Source organism: Apteryx mantelli, chromosome 8 (genome assembly GCF_036417845.1).
Source record: "Apteryx mantelli isolate bAptMan1 chromosome 8, bAptMan1.hap1, whole genome shotgun sequence".
In the NCBI taxonomy this organism is placed as follows: Eukaryota; Metazoa; Chordata; class Aves; order Apterygiformes; family Apterygidae; genus Apteryx; species Apteryx mantelli.
In genome coordinates, this window is record NC_089985.1 from 38,659,150 (window position 1) to 38,673,027 (window position 13,878).

The following is a 13,878-nucleotide window of genomic DNA, read 5'->3' on the forward strand; positions in this document are numbered from 1 at the left end:
TCTAAATCTGGAGCTATTAATTGACTTTTGGTTAGTCTACCTGAGTCCTCCTCCTTGTGGGGAAATAATATTGTTAGCCCACCTGAAATCGGAGGGAGCAGGGTAAATAAACATCACATTGCTGCCTTTAGTGGAGAGTTGCTGATTTGTGCCAGGTGAGGACGGCATTCTACTTTCCTGAAAATAATCCTTCAAAATTGCACTTTATTGAGGACTCTGGTGGAGCACTGCAAAACTCTGTCACTAGCTCCTGTCTCCCGTCAGTGATAAAGCATGAGTGGCAGAGGGAGCATTCGCTAAAACAGCTGAATGTCTCCCCCGATAACTTTTCAACCTGTTCTCCAGTTTCAATCCAATTAGAAGGGCAGAGTCTTGGAAATAAAATCCTACGTGTTTTGTGAACATAGGAAGTCAAATACAGCACAGAGGCCCAATTTGTGTCTCCCACTGCTGTTCCTCCCCCTCTCCCCAGGGAATGATTGCAGTAGGGGTGAAACGCATGTTAGGCACTGGAGCATCCATGTGGGAATTAGTCTCAAGGAAAAAATCCATAGCAAAACTGGCTTCAGCAGTTCCTCTGCTCACAGTTAATTGTTTAAAGAAAGGAATACAGCAGCAGAGACACTTTGCTTCAGGCCTCTCTCTCAGAGACTCTGTAAGTATTTTCTAACCCAGATTTCAAGAACAACAATGTGTAACTGTGCTGGAACAAGTGCTATTTTTAAGTTTCCTGTGGTTTGAGAAATTGTTCAGATTTCTCTTTCTGAAGGATCAAGGGTTCCAGAAAACCAGTTCTGAGTTTCTGCTGTGAACCTCGAATGAACACAAAAATGAATACTCACTGATTTCTGCATTGTGGTAGATGAAGGAAGATTAAAGATCAGATCTTGGCTATGCTAAGGTCAATCCAGAGCAGCTCCAGCAACTTCAGGCTTTTGTTGAACAAATATTATTTAACCTAGTTCAGGAAAATCCCTCTACTACTACAAAACAAGTTTTTCCACTCTTACAGGTCATGACCATGTACGGAAGCAACCCACGCTGATAACCTGTTGCACAACTGATACTGACTCAGAGCCTTTAAAGCCCAAGTCTCTGCACCTGCTGACCCCTGGTGCTGCCTAGGAGGCCTGTCCAGGCTTCGAACAATGTGAGCTGCTGTCTGCTGTGCTTATCTAATTCTAACCATTAGGCTGTTGTGCACAAGAGATGCTTTTTTTTGGTGCAAGCAGAGAGATTTCAAATGGAGAGATCTCCATATATTTTTAAATGTCTCACTGTATGTGGGAGGATACTGTCCATCTTCCAGCTGAATCTGTGGTGCTGTGGCCCACTTGCCACTTTGGATAGTGTCTGGAGCTCTAGTAGCTCTCACTGGTGTGGCTGTTCCCTTGTGAATGTTATCAGGCCTGGTATAACATCTTTTGAGACTCCAGAGTATAAATACTTTTCCTTTTTCTTATTATAACACCATAGGTACTATTCATGGGTTTGACATGCTCCTTGCGACACAACCTTTCTTGTTTCAGAGCCAGAAGTGCCTATGAACATCTGTTTTGTCTCTGCTGCACATGTATCCACATGCCCCATAAATATCAACAGTTATGATCAAATATAGAAGAGACGGAGTGCCAGTTCTTCCGTATAGGCATAGGGAAGAAGAGAACACAGAAGAGATAAGAGTTTTGTTCTTACGCAGACTGAAACATTATAGTAGCAAAAAAGATGGCACTTACAGTAATGTCATAGTCTGCTTAAGAGTATAATTCCATCATTGCCTGGAAACTTAGCACTTAAGCAGGGATGTATTTCACTCTTGAGTAATATTACAGCATCTCGGCAAGCTGGTATTACTTTGTACATCCAAGAGATCGTGAGGGCTCACATATTTGCCAGCAGTGCTACTTGCATAGGCCATCCTATGGTAACACACCAGTTTTGAACTAGACTTACTTTCTAGAGTATGTGTCACCCCATGCCCTCTCCTTCTGTGAATGGAGGGACTTTGATGAGGTTGTGATGGGAGACTATTGCTCACTCTTTGGTAGACTAAGAGAAAGCGCTGTATTGCTCCTTGCAACTTAACAGCTGAGTTACTAGAGGTATAGAGCAGGCTTCGAGGCATTTTTTGTCTGCCTTTGATATCCTCCCATACACGCAGCTGCTTGAGTCGGGATTGCTTAGATTCTGCACCAGTTTTGGAAAGGGTTGTAATGAAGAAAAAGGGGCAGGCAGGCAAGGTTGGTGCTTTCCCTTCCCTCGGTGGGAATTGGCAGGAGGTCCCCTCCAACAGTGTTTCATGGCCGCTTTTGCTCTGCCAGAGCATGTATGTGTAGAACAGCACAGTTTGGCACAGGCCCTTGGCAAGGCCATATTTTTCAGTGAACGCACAGAGCTTGTTTGTGCGCATGAAGCAGATGCACCTTAAGCCAGGTGTTCTGATGAAGACCTTTCTGTTCTTCCAGACTTCCTGAAGAGAGGCCAAAAGAAGCTTCTTTTTTTCCTCTGTCTTTCCTCATCTACACGAACTTCAGGGCACTGACACCTTTCACACATCCTCTAAGTTTGCCTGAAGTCTTTTTTAAGCCCTTCAACAGTAGCAAAGCATGGCAGCAGTCTCCTCTGGTTCGCACGAATTCTTTAAGATGTTGGAAGCCTTTCATGGGTGACATTAGATCACATAAACTGGGGGCACGGTTTTGCCTGTCTCAGGGCATAAGGCCGCATCTGTAAAGAGCTCTTAACTCAGTGAGAAACAACACATTTTATGCCATACAATGCACTGATCCTAGAAACAGACTTTAAAAATATGATATGGGAATGGTGCACAAATGAGCAGTAGTATGGCTTATAAAATCCTGGTGTGGCTTTAAATTGAAAAATGACACATCTGGCATCAAGCTTTTTCACTTTTTTTTTCCTACCCCAAAGTGCTTTCTCCAGGGGAAAAAAAAAAGTCAAATAGCCCTAAATAACATGCTTTCAATATTAGCAGTATACGGCTATCCATGCCCTGCGAAAGTGGAGAGAATATCACATATACAATCAGCACATTATGTTGTTGACCGAAACAAAATTGGAAAGTTTTAAGAACAACCACTGTATAATGTTGGATTACCAAAATGCCTAGATTTGGCAGCCTCATTCTCTTCTTTGAGGGTTATTATGCCAATACGTAAAAGAGAAAACTAAACCGAAACTAAGAAAGCTATAATTTTCCCTCTTTTTTTCCCCCCTTTCTTTTCCTGTTGAGAGTGTTTCTGTTTTGTCTGAACAAAATTTACCCACTCCGGTGCCTAACTCCTATTTAGCGTTGCTTGCCAGCTTGGGAAGTTGTTACACATGTTGCCCTTAAACAGCTCCAGTTTGAGTGCAGAACACCTGCTAGTTGATTGGAAGACAGTAAAATTCAGGGCAAAGGCTTCCCAAACACAAAGGATTGCTTGTGGAAAAAGACCTTGTTGATCTTGGATAAAGTTATAACCACCATTTGATGACTTTAGTGAGACATTGTATGGTATATTAATTCTGCGCATGTGTTCCTGTGTGTGAAAAAACAACACCTGAGCTAAACAGAAGAGAACAGAACTAAGCTGAGCCTCCTCCTAACAATCTTTCTTCAGGGGCATTTTATGGAGCACATTTGAATGGACTTTTTGTATTAGCCTGTTGGAAACTCTTTTCAGAGCCTTCCAACAGAAGTTCTGAAGCACGTGGACCACCTTCCTGCTCAGAGGTTGCATCCTGGAGATCACGACTTTCCAGCTCAGACCTTTGTTTGTCCATGCAGATGTTTCAGAACCTACAAAAGTTGTTTGCCTTGTTGGGAGGTGAAGAAGCTTGAAATGGAAATTTTTACAGGAAAGCGTTCTCTATTTATCCCAGCCCCTGTTCATTCAGCTGTTAACCACATACTGCTGCACTTTTAACTTTGCTTCGTGCCTCCTGTATGCCCTGCTCTCACGAGGCATTTATCCCTTCTTTTAGAGTCAGCTTTGTATTCTGACTCATTCAGTATTGTGTTTGTGGTTAGTTTTACGGGTCAAGGCAACTGGGATAACCTTGTGAAGATCAAAACAGTACTTTTAAGTGACACAGCTGAGGTATGAATTTTCAAATACATTTAGGAATAATATTGGCAGTCATTTGTTCTTTACAGGGGTATGTTTGTTATGAAAGAAGACAGCAAACACTTTTTATGCGAACACGTCAGTTGATGTATGAAATAACCTATTCTTTTTCAGAAATTTAGTTTTAAAAGGGTGAATCTAAACTGTCAGGATTCATCAAGCTGTTCCCCACACAGTATCAGTCTAATTCAGAGCCCACTGGAGTCTACGAATATCTTTTTGTTATGCTGATTTGGTTTCCAGTAAAGGGCTGAGGTATGAAACATGGTGACACCTTTTGGCCATGCTGACTTGTATCTGTAGGATCTCCTTGCTCCTCGGGACCTCTCATTTTGTGGTTCAACTGTAGTCTGCCGGAATAATTTTGACTTTCTTAGCAAGAGTTGTTACTCATTGCAAAGCTTGTCAAAATTTCCGCTCTCTTTCAGAGCTAGACAATTTAGTGAACTGGGACAATATGAGCAGCATCGCCCAAAATGTTTACAGTGAACAAAGCCATACCACTATGTTTTTGGCAAACAGCTGCATTCTGAATACTTGCAGGATCTTTTCAATAACTGCGGCTTCCTTTCCAGTAGTTCTCTCAGGTGCTTTTTGACAGGCTGGTTTGGGCGGTGCTGCTTTGCACAAAAGCAAGATTTGCCACCAGACAGGGCAGCCTGCTTCATTCATGGTGCCTGCAGGAGCTGGGTATGAGCTGGGAGTCATTCGTCAGCTATTTCTTACCGTTGTGCAAGGCAGCATCTCTGACGTCTTGCTGAGTTTGGGACTGTGCCACCCCACCACGCACACACAGTGCCTTTTACCCCACTTCAAGTGTTAGCAAACTGATGTTTTGTTGTAGTTTTTGTTTAAAATTTGATTATTTGTGCAGGCTGGATTCTGAGACATTTAGTTTGGAACTGGACAAGGACAACTGATAAACTAGATGACTGCACAGTGTGCTACAGCAAATGCAGAGAAAGAAGGAGCCCTTGGTAGCATTCAAAAGCTTGACTGGTTTTCTCAGTAGGTGTTTTTCCAGTTCACAGCAGGCCATTGACACTAGAAAATGCAGCAGCAGCAACCTCAGTGGTGAAACTGCCGATTGTTACAATCAGAGGGAGATAAAGTGAAGTATTTGTTGGAGTGGCAGTACCAGGAAATGGCTGAGACATCACATGACAGAGGATGTGCACTCTGTACCAGAGGGATGTATTTACTTACAGGCTAGACTTCTACCAGACTTGACCAAGGGCAGTTCTGGCTAGTTATTTGAATTACCTGACCCACTTGCAGTAGGAAGTCATTATATAGGTAGAAAATACCTACCCCACCCTTGGTAAGCAGACAGACTCCTTGCCCAAAGGTCTAGCCCAGCTTCACTGAATATAAAATATTGTACCTTTTTAGTTAAACTGTCAGTTCAAAGACATTAAAAGCTGTTGCTATTCCAGTAAACTGCCCCATTTCTTGGCATTCAGATCACTGTGGAGAAAGCCTCCAGGACTTCCCTCTTACCACCGCTTGGAGCTCAAATCATATGTAAAGAATAAGTCTGAAATTTTTCTAAGGTACAAATCACCTGCTTTCCCCAGTGAGGACAAAAGCTCCCAGGCCCTTTGGCAGTCAGGGAAGTTATCTGTGATGGAGGATGCTGATAAGAACCTACACAATGATTCATTTGAAGTGTTAAATAGAGACTCTGAGATGGTTTTTTCTAGACTTGTTTTGTTTTGTTTTCTCATAATGATAACTGCAACTAACTGAGCACACATAACATGCTTGATGATTAATTATTGTTAATTAATGGGTGGGTTAGAATTTTAAGCAAGGTGCCTGAGACATTATCTACAAGCTAAGAGTTTTAACAATCATGCTGCTCTTATGATCATTCTTAACTCTGAATTCTCTTCCACGTAAATAGAAGAGATTTTACCAAAATGTATGGCCTGGACCAATATTGACCATTAGCATAACCCTGTAAATTTAAATAATCACCAAAATAAGGTTCTGATCTTGCTTGCACCAGAAAGCAGTTGGAGAAAGTCAATGAAAAGACAGCAGATTTACACTAATGCAGCTAAGAGTAGAATCCAGTCCAAAACGGGTTTAAAGCAAGAGGTCTTCCTTCAAAGTAAAATGATGATGGCCTTTTCTTGGGCTGCAGGAATAGATGCTGAAAGAAAAGGAAGCAGGGAAGGACTGGATATAGAGGAGTTATGTCTTCTACTGTAGAGATATCTCTATTTAATTTTGCTTATATTTTTGGTGTGTGAGACTTCAGATACTGAAGGTGATCAGCTTTCTGTACTGGGACATACTGAGCAGTAGGTGTGACTGTGATGGGGCTGTAGCAGTTCATTTAGCAAAATTGAAATGAAAGATTTATTTCATTCAAATGTCACTTCTAAGAGTTCTTGGGGTAACTTTGTTTTATGAATCTACAAGATCTCGCTTGTTCTTCTCTGCAAAACCAGTGACAATTTGCTGAAATAGACCTGACCCATCTGTATGCTGGGGGCTCAGGTGCTGCTGCTGACCTTTCTGCACACCACGTGCTTGCTGCCTGGATTGGATGGGGTTAGGACAGAGCACAGCTAAGCTGAAAAGGATTTATGCTCTTACTCTCCTGCATCATTACTCATGTATGTACAGTGTTAAGAAAAATGGACACTGCATCCTGAGACAGAACTGGGTCCATGTCTGGTAGGCGACTAATGGGCATAACTGGTTCTACAGCTGTTCAGGTAGACTGGATAGGATCACTGAAAAGGTTGAGCTTAGTGTGAGACTGTAGCTAAATGCATTTGGGACCTCAGCTGACTTCCTTTAATGTCAGAGTAGTGATTAACCTTGGTCAACTCCTACTACTGTTTTGTGAAGTGGTTTCAGTAAGAATTCCTTTTTTCAACTAGTTGTTGGGTCAAGCCCTGGGGTTGGCTCCTAGAAGCATGGGAGTGAGAATTAGGAACTTTAAAATTCTGCGTCTTCCTTTGGCGCAGGTTCCCCAAGTAGCCTTGCAAAAGGCAGTTAAGCTACATGTGCCGCACTGGGCTCAACAGGGGACTTTAGTGCACTAAGGCAAAGATCCATAAAGGACATAGGCACCAAGCTCTGAGGCTGGAATTCAGAAACCTGAATTAGGATGCTACTTTGCCTGTACAGCGAATTGGGAAAATTCGGTACCTAGTAATGGGATTCACATGAAGCAATATTCTAAGCAGGGGAGTGAGTCAGTGAGCTGGAAAAATGCTAAAGAAAGGGGTAAGTTGCTCTGCTTCAATAGGTACCTAAGTCCTTTTCTTGGATCTGACCCTGAATACTGAAGTATTAGTAATATGTACCAGTCAGCCTGTGTTTAGAATTCCATTGAGTTTCCTTAGGGAAATGAATCAAATTAAACTTTTTTTTCATTTGACCCTGTTATTAAAAGTACAAAGCTGAACACCAAACTGTACCGGAGGCCCAGTGTTATACTGGAGGGATCCACACTTCCCTTGTTTCTACTCCATTTATGAATGCCCTTCATCAACTAATCACTGTTTGGCACAGTATTAAATTTAATCACTGAACTCCAAAACGTTGTAATGTGTCTACCTACTCCATGGTTCCATTTGGATGGAAATTTTCTATCTCGTTTAAAGACTATTAAAGCCCTGCCTTTCTTAAGCAGAACAAAAGGGTATTGTTTACTTTGTTTTCCTTTATTTTTGTACTCAACAAAAGATGATTATTCCATCTCCTCAGTGCAGAGATCCCTGTGAACATGTAGACCTCCTCTCTACTTGCTTCTTTTCCCCCTGGGTGACTGCAAAATAGAGAGATTTCCTTCACACAGAAGCTTACAGTTGAAATGCACAAAAGCAAATGTTATTTAGCTATATCTTCAAGGTTTTCCTAATGAAAGTATTAATTAAAAAGTTGATGTTAGGCATAATTGAGTCAAGAAACAATGTTACAAGGCACAGCAGCAGTAGAATGACAGTAACACACATTTATGATTAGGAATGAATCTTTCACAATATAAAAGCATTTGCTTCAGTCAAAACCTTTTGACCTTTTAAGAGAGATGCAGCAACCCACAAGCATCTAGTTGTTTGGATCCCATTATTGCCATCACATTATAACCTAGGGAGAATAGCTTTTTGATGCCTACTACTCGGCAGCCTGTAGGCAGGACAGCAGTGTTCTTGCTTTTTGAGAGCTAGCAGCCCATTCACAGTGGGTTGACTTTCAAAAGACCAATTTATTGAATGACGCAAGGTGCAAATTATGACTCACCCTGCATAGGTTAAGTTTGTAAAAATCAACCTATATTCGTCTCCCTAGCACCTACACAGCTGCATGCTGTATTTATTATCACTAGGATCCCATTAACCCTTTTAAAGGCTTAAAAGTGATCTGTAATACAACCCAGACAAACTTAACATTCTTATCTAGTGAATTGAATTTTTCCGCCTTTATCAGTGATGAGCAAGTGATCAGGGTGGATTTTCTTCTGTTGGCCAGGATTAGGTCACAGTGTGGCCCAGCAATCTGATTTTGAACATTTCCTCCTGTTCTGACAGCCTCATAAAAAATATGGCTTGGTGTTGTTTGCTGATATGTGACACTATTTCCAGGTCTTAACCAGATGAACCAGCTACTCTTGGATCTCTGAGTCCTCTGATGATCTTGCAGTGATACTGTAAGTAATTCTTGTTTATTATAAGCAGCTTTTTAAGCAGAAGTTTGGTGCCAGTCCAACCCATTTTAATAGTTTAAAGTTCTCCTTGTAATTCCTACTTATATCCCAACCTACCTTTTAGGGTAGATTTAGGGGTGCTGGGAGCAGTATTGCTATGCTTGCATGGCCTTTAAATGGGCAGAACCGCCTCTTCACCATCTCCACCCATCTCCTTCCCATCTCCAGGAAGTCTGGAGATTCAGATGTGGTTCCTAAACCTTTGTCAATAAGGAAGATCTGCTACGCTGCTGGAAATGGCGTGCAGCCACTTGTTCCTGTATTTCAGCCCTTCTTCCTCTCAGGAAACCCAAACTTCAAGGGAAGGAAAGCCCCACATGACCCATGTACATATGGTTACAAAAAAAGGTGGTTGTTTAACGGTGGGGGAAGTGTTACCTCGCATGAAGGGCTTTGTTTCTCCATCTATTCCTTTACTTTGCCTGTCACAAATAATGACAGCTGTTACAGGACTGCTACAGGGACTCATACTGAGGTGATAAACGAAGCTCCTATTTCTTTGACTCCGTGTCTGTATTCCTAACTTATGCAGAATTTTCCTTGTCGGGTAGTGTGGCCGGACTAGAGGAGGGACTGTACCTTCTCCTGTTATTGTGGGTGACTGAGTACTGCTAAAAGAGCTTTTCTCCAGTGCTGAATCAAACCCTGAAGTTAATTTACTTCCTCTCTGCTCATACCTCCTGTGTGTCAGCTTTCTGAAAGCCACAGTATGCTAACCTACTTGCGGAGATTCCTACAGAAAGGAAGTGGCAGAATTGCATTGTGGGATTATTTCTACCAAATTAATGTGAAAAATGAACACTGGCCAGATACTTGTCTGTGTCTTTACTCAGGGAATAAGTATGAGCCTGTTGACTTTCATGGCCCATCACTTCTAAACATAAAATGTGAGTTTCGGAATATAGGTAGGGAGCAAATTTGAGCTGAGTATGAAGATATATTTCCTGTTGTTTTTAAGACCATAATAAAACTTATTGGATACTGATGAATAATTAATGTATTTAAAGGAAATTATGATCTGCTCCTGTTTAATCCTTGAAAGAGAAAGGCTTATGGATTCTCTCTAATAGTTTGTTCTATAACACAGAACAATGGAGGCTTGATGCAAAACTCACTGGAATCAGTAAAAAGGCCCCCATTTTATGCCTCAGGTTTCTAGCCTAGACAAAAATCTGTTATGGCAGCTGCCACCTTTACTAACCCACCAGGGTTCAGCCCAGGTCCCTCTAGGGCTGCAGCAGTAATGGCTCTTAAGTCTGGCTGAAGCAGAGTGGTGTTCCCTATGGATCAGGCACAGAGGTGGACCTGTAACACACACTCACCTGCGTGTTACATCAGTAAGTCTAGTATGTGCTGTTCCAGTTGCAGCTCTTGTAAATTAAACAGAGAAATAAGCTGCTCTTTTGCTTCTTGCCACAGCTGAAATATGATCCAAGGCTCAGGTAGATTCCAGCTGTGATCTCGCTCCTTGGTTATGAACATACATTTATGTTCTCAAGACGTTATAGCTCCTTCTACACAGGCAAAAACTGTAAAAACAAAATGAACAACGTTCTCTGTGTACAGTAGAGTTATTTAAAGTGCCTGAGGGCTTGAACATAAGCAGACACTGTGTTCGCATACAATATAAGCAAGACTTCTGGGGTTTGGCATTTATAATGACAATTAAAAATATAGCAGGCATGTTTCAGCAACTTTATGGGATACCATAAACATCTAGAAAAGGATTCCAGACAAAAGTAAAGATTCACAGTAAAGATCCTTTTCTTTTTCTTGTTTCCTACCATGGTTTTTAATGTGATGTATTGTGACACACCACAAAACTAATGAAACAAATGTATAGGGCAGAAAGTCTCTCACTCTTTGGAAGCTATTTTAAGACGGAAAATGCTTCTTAGGAAGAGTCAAAGTTTACAACATGTATGGCTCTGTTCAGGTAATTGTTTTACCTTCGTGCTCCTCCAACATATCTTGAGGAGAAAAAGCCCCAAACAAGTCTGGAAGGGGAAAAAAACACTCTCCTTCCTTGACACAGGGACAAACAGTAGGTTCAAAATCTCTCCTGGTCAGAATTTTATGTACCATGAAGCTGCCTTCATTTTCTTAGATATATTTACCACAGAAGCTATCCTACTGCACGGTCAGTTGGCTATTTCCACTGTAGCCTCTTAGCAGAATAGAGCATGCCATGCATCACAGATCTTTTTATTCCATATAGTGTATATCTTTAAGCAACATAGTGTTTACAAATATATAGCAAGAGGTACCTCCTGTTGTGAATATGTTTTAGGCGTTAAGCTAAGGTGAGAGGAAGAACCTCAATCTCAAGTTAAGGGTTTAATTACAAGGCTTTTCTTCCTCAGTACTTTTTTCCTGCCACTTGTAAACCTTAGACAAAAGGAGTAAGGAGCTGAAGATGGGTTCCTCAGCTTTATGGGTTCTTTAAACCTGAATTTCTCCTTAGTCTTTTGGCAAAGTGCTTTGAAATATTGTTATGACATTGAGTGAAACTTCTTACAGGATGGTCAACTCTTTCCTAGCCTTAAGAAGGGAGACATAAATTGCAGTGTGCTTTTAGTACTTTTAAAATCCATCTCTTCTCTTTACAGTGCTTTAGCAAAGTGTTTTGTTCTGTGCGTGCATTCAAGCCAGGTAGCCATCAAGTGACCTGCCACAGGATGATCAGCCAAATCTCGCTCCAGCTTTCCTGGCTTTCACACAGCTCCCCCCTTACCATAGGCATCATGCATGGCTCCTCATATATTTTTTCTTCCCTTCTCACTTCACTATTCTGAAAAACATGCAAGTAGCGTATACTCTTGGAGATAAGTGCAAGGAATTTACTCTCTTCCTATATGCAGGAGCCAGGGAACAGTTACTCTCTACTTTCTTGTCACTGGCCACCCAGCATTGGGATTGCTTTTCAGGAGTCAGGGCTAAGTAAGAATTAGGTTCTTGGCACCCCCGAGTGAGCTAACACCGAGCACCCCTGATCCACCATGCAATGGCAACTGCGTTTCATCTCCTGTGCTCCTGACCTGCTTGAATCAGGGCAGGAAGAAGTGAGGAAACCATCTGCTTTATCATCCCTAGAGCACAAACTACTCTGCATGGATTGGGAGAGGGGCGACTGCCAGAAAAGAGGGAGATAAAAGGTATCTTAGGGTTGCATTTGTTTCCTGTGGCTGTGCATTGGCTTTGTTTCAGTTTTCCTTTCCCCTCCCCCTTACCACAATTCAAGACTACCATGTATGTAGCAGCTCTCTTTTTTCCCTTTACCTGTACTTATTTCCTTAAGTTAGGCCATAATTTCACGATCTGAGGGATTCAGAGGCAATTCCATTTTCCCCTTCTACCTTGCTACTTGTAGCCTCCTGTTCCTGACCCGGCCGCAGTTGCAATGCCGTGCTGGGATCCAAAGTAGCATTCTTTTTTTAGTAGGTTTGCTTTTGCCTTGGATTCCTTCCCTGACTGCTGACAGTGTAGCCCAGGCAGCTCTGTCCACGCAGCGTGGGGCATCAGGCACATTCCCTCGGCCTCCTACGGAAATCTTTATCTCCCTGAAATGGGGCCCTGGGCTGGATTTCAGCCCTCATGCAGGTGGTCAGCACTGGGCAAAGCTCAAGTCCGTGTAAGAGCTATTTCAGGGGTTTAAGTGGGCATTAGATAGGGTCTAATTTTAACACTCATCCTCTGTGCAGGATAAATTTGGTGTTAATTGTACTGAAACTGCTGTGGTGGCTAGTCTTTCTAGCTATGAGTGATCTTTGTGCTTATTCCTTTGCAATAGCAGCTCTGTGATTTTTTTCATGTATACAATCAACCTGAAACTCTCTTGATGAAATAAGGTGTGTAATTGTTGCTATCACCAAAATCATAATGAGAAAAACAGTTGCAGTACATCTCCAGAATGCTACTCCTGTGCCTCGCTGAACATTGCAGGTATCTTCTGCTGAAATGGAGCTGATCTAAACGTGGAACAGATTTCAGTAGTCTCTTCCACTTGTCCGGCAATGCAGAATTGTTCCATACTTTTTATTTGCTCGTGCTTTGCCCAGGCTAGCCACGACAGACAAAACTGTGCCTGTTTGGCAGAGTGTATCACAAGCCATTGCTCCTCAGTCTTAGGAAATTTATCTTGCTGTTCAAAACAATTCCTCATACTCCTTGACATTTACTCCTATGGGTATTTGTAGACTGTTATGTCTGCCCTTACTTGTTGTTTAACCTAGCTATAAGCATTAGCTCTGTCCTCATAAATCATTTCCCCTCAGCTCTGTAGCTAGGCTGACTGCCTGTGTTCCTAAGTATGAAAAACCCAGGCTAAGCCTACCCTTTAAATGTCTACTCCCAACAGTATTTTATTGGTGGCACAAAATCATTGCTCTGCATGAAATCATTCCTGGCTTACTGCATGTTCCTTTGCTGATTATACTGACCTAAGGGTCTATACCAGCGGTTCTCTAATTTTCTTTTCCGTGTCCTCCCACATACTCTTAGGACTTGTTCCACTTCTTCCTCCAGCTTTAAAACCACTGGTTTAGGCTCCCTGCCCATTCCCCCAAGAGTACATCTTCTGGAGTAGCTGAGACTGCAGTGAGTGTCCAGCAAGTTCCCCATAGCCTCTGCTCCCGCTTCCTTCCTCCTTCACCCTTTGCTCAAGGACTTCTCCTTGGCCCAAAACCGGTTCCCAGGGACCACTGGAAGATGGACTCTCAAAGCATGTCTCCTAGCATCAGTATCTGATGGGTGCAGCTCCCTGGAGCAGCGTAAGGAAGAATAACTGTGGCCAGATTAAATCCTCCTCCAGCCCCAGCACCCAACCCTCCGTGTAGGGAAGTGAGATCGCAAAGACTCTCTGTGCGACCTCAACCATGGATCCTCTGCCTGTGGCTCGCCAAGTCTGGCCACCCCCGGGCTCTAACACCTTCATGGCAAGGGGCTCTGCCCAGGGAGCCATGGCTGCCCTGAGGCAGGAGCTGGTGGGTGGGGAGCTGGGCCACGGGCTCTCCAGCCATCACC

General features: G+C 42.6%; 1 protein-coding gene across 1 annotated transcript in view; it reads left to right on the plus strand.

The window, feature by feature from the left end:
- FGGY (FGGY carbohydrate kinase domain containing) overlaps positions 1-13,878 on the plus strand; it is a 312,847-nt gene that overhangs the window by 51,105 nt on the left and 247,864 nt on the right. The window contains exon 4 of the mRNA XM_067301318.1: positions 8,735-8,799. The gene's annotated coding sequence lies outside the window, so the exon portion shown is untranslated. The remainder of the gene's footprint in view (positions 1-8,734; positions 8,800-13,878) is intronic.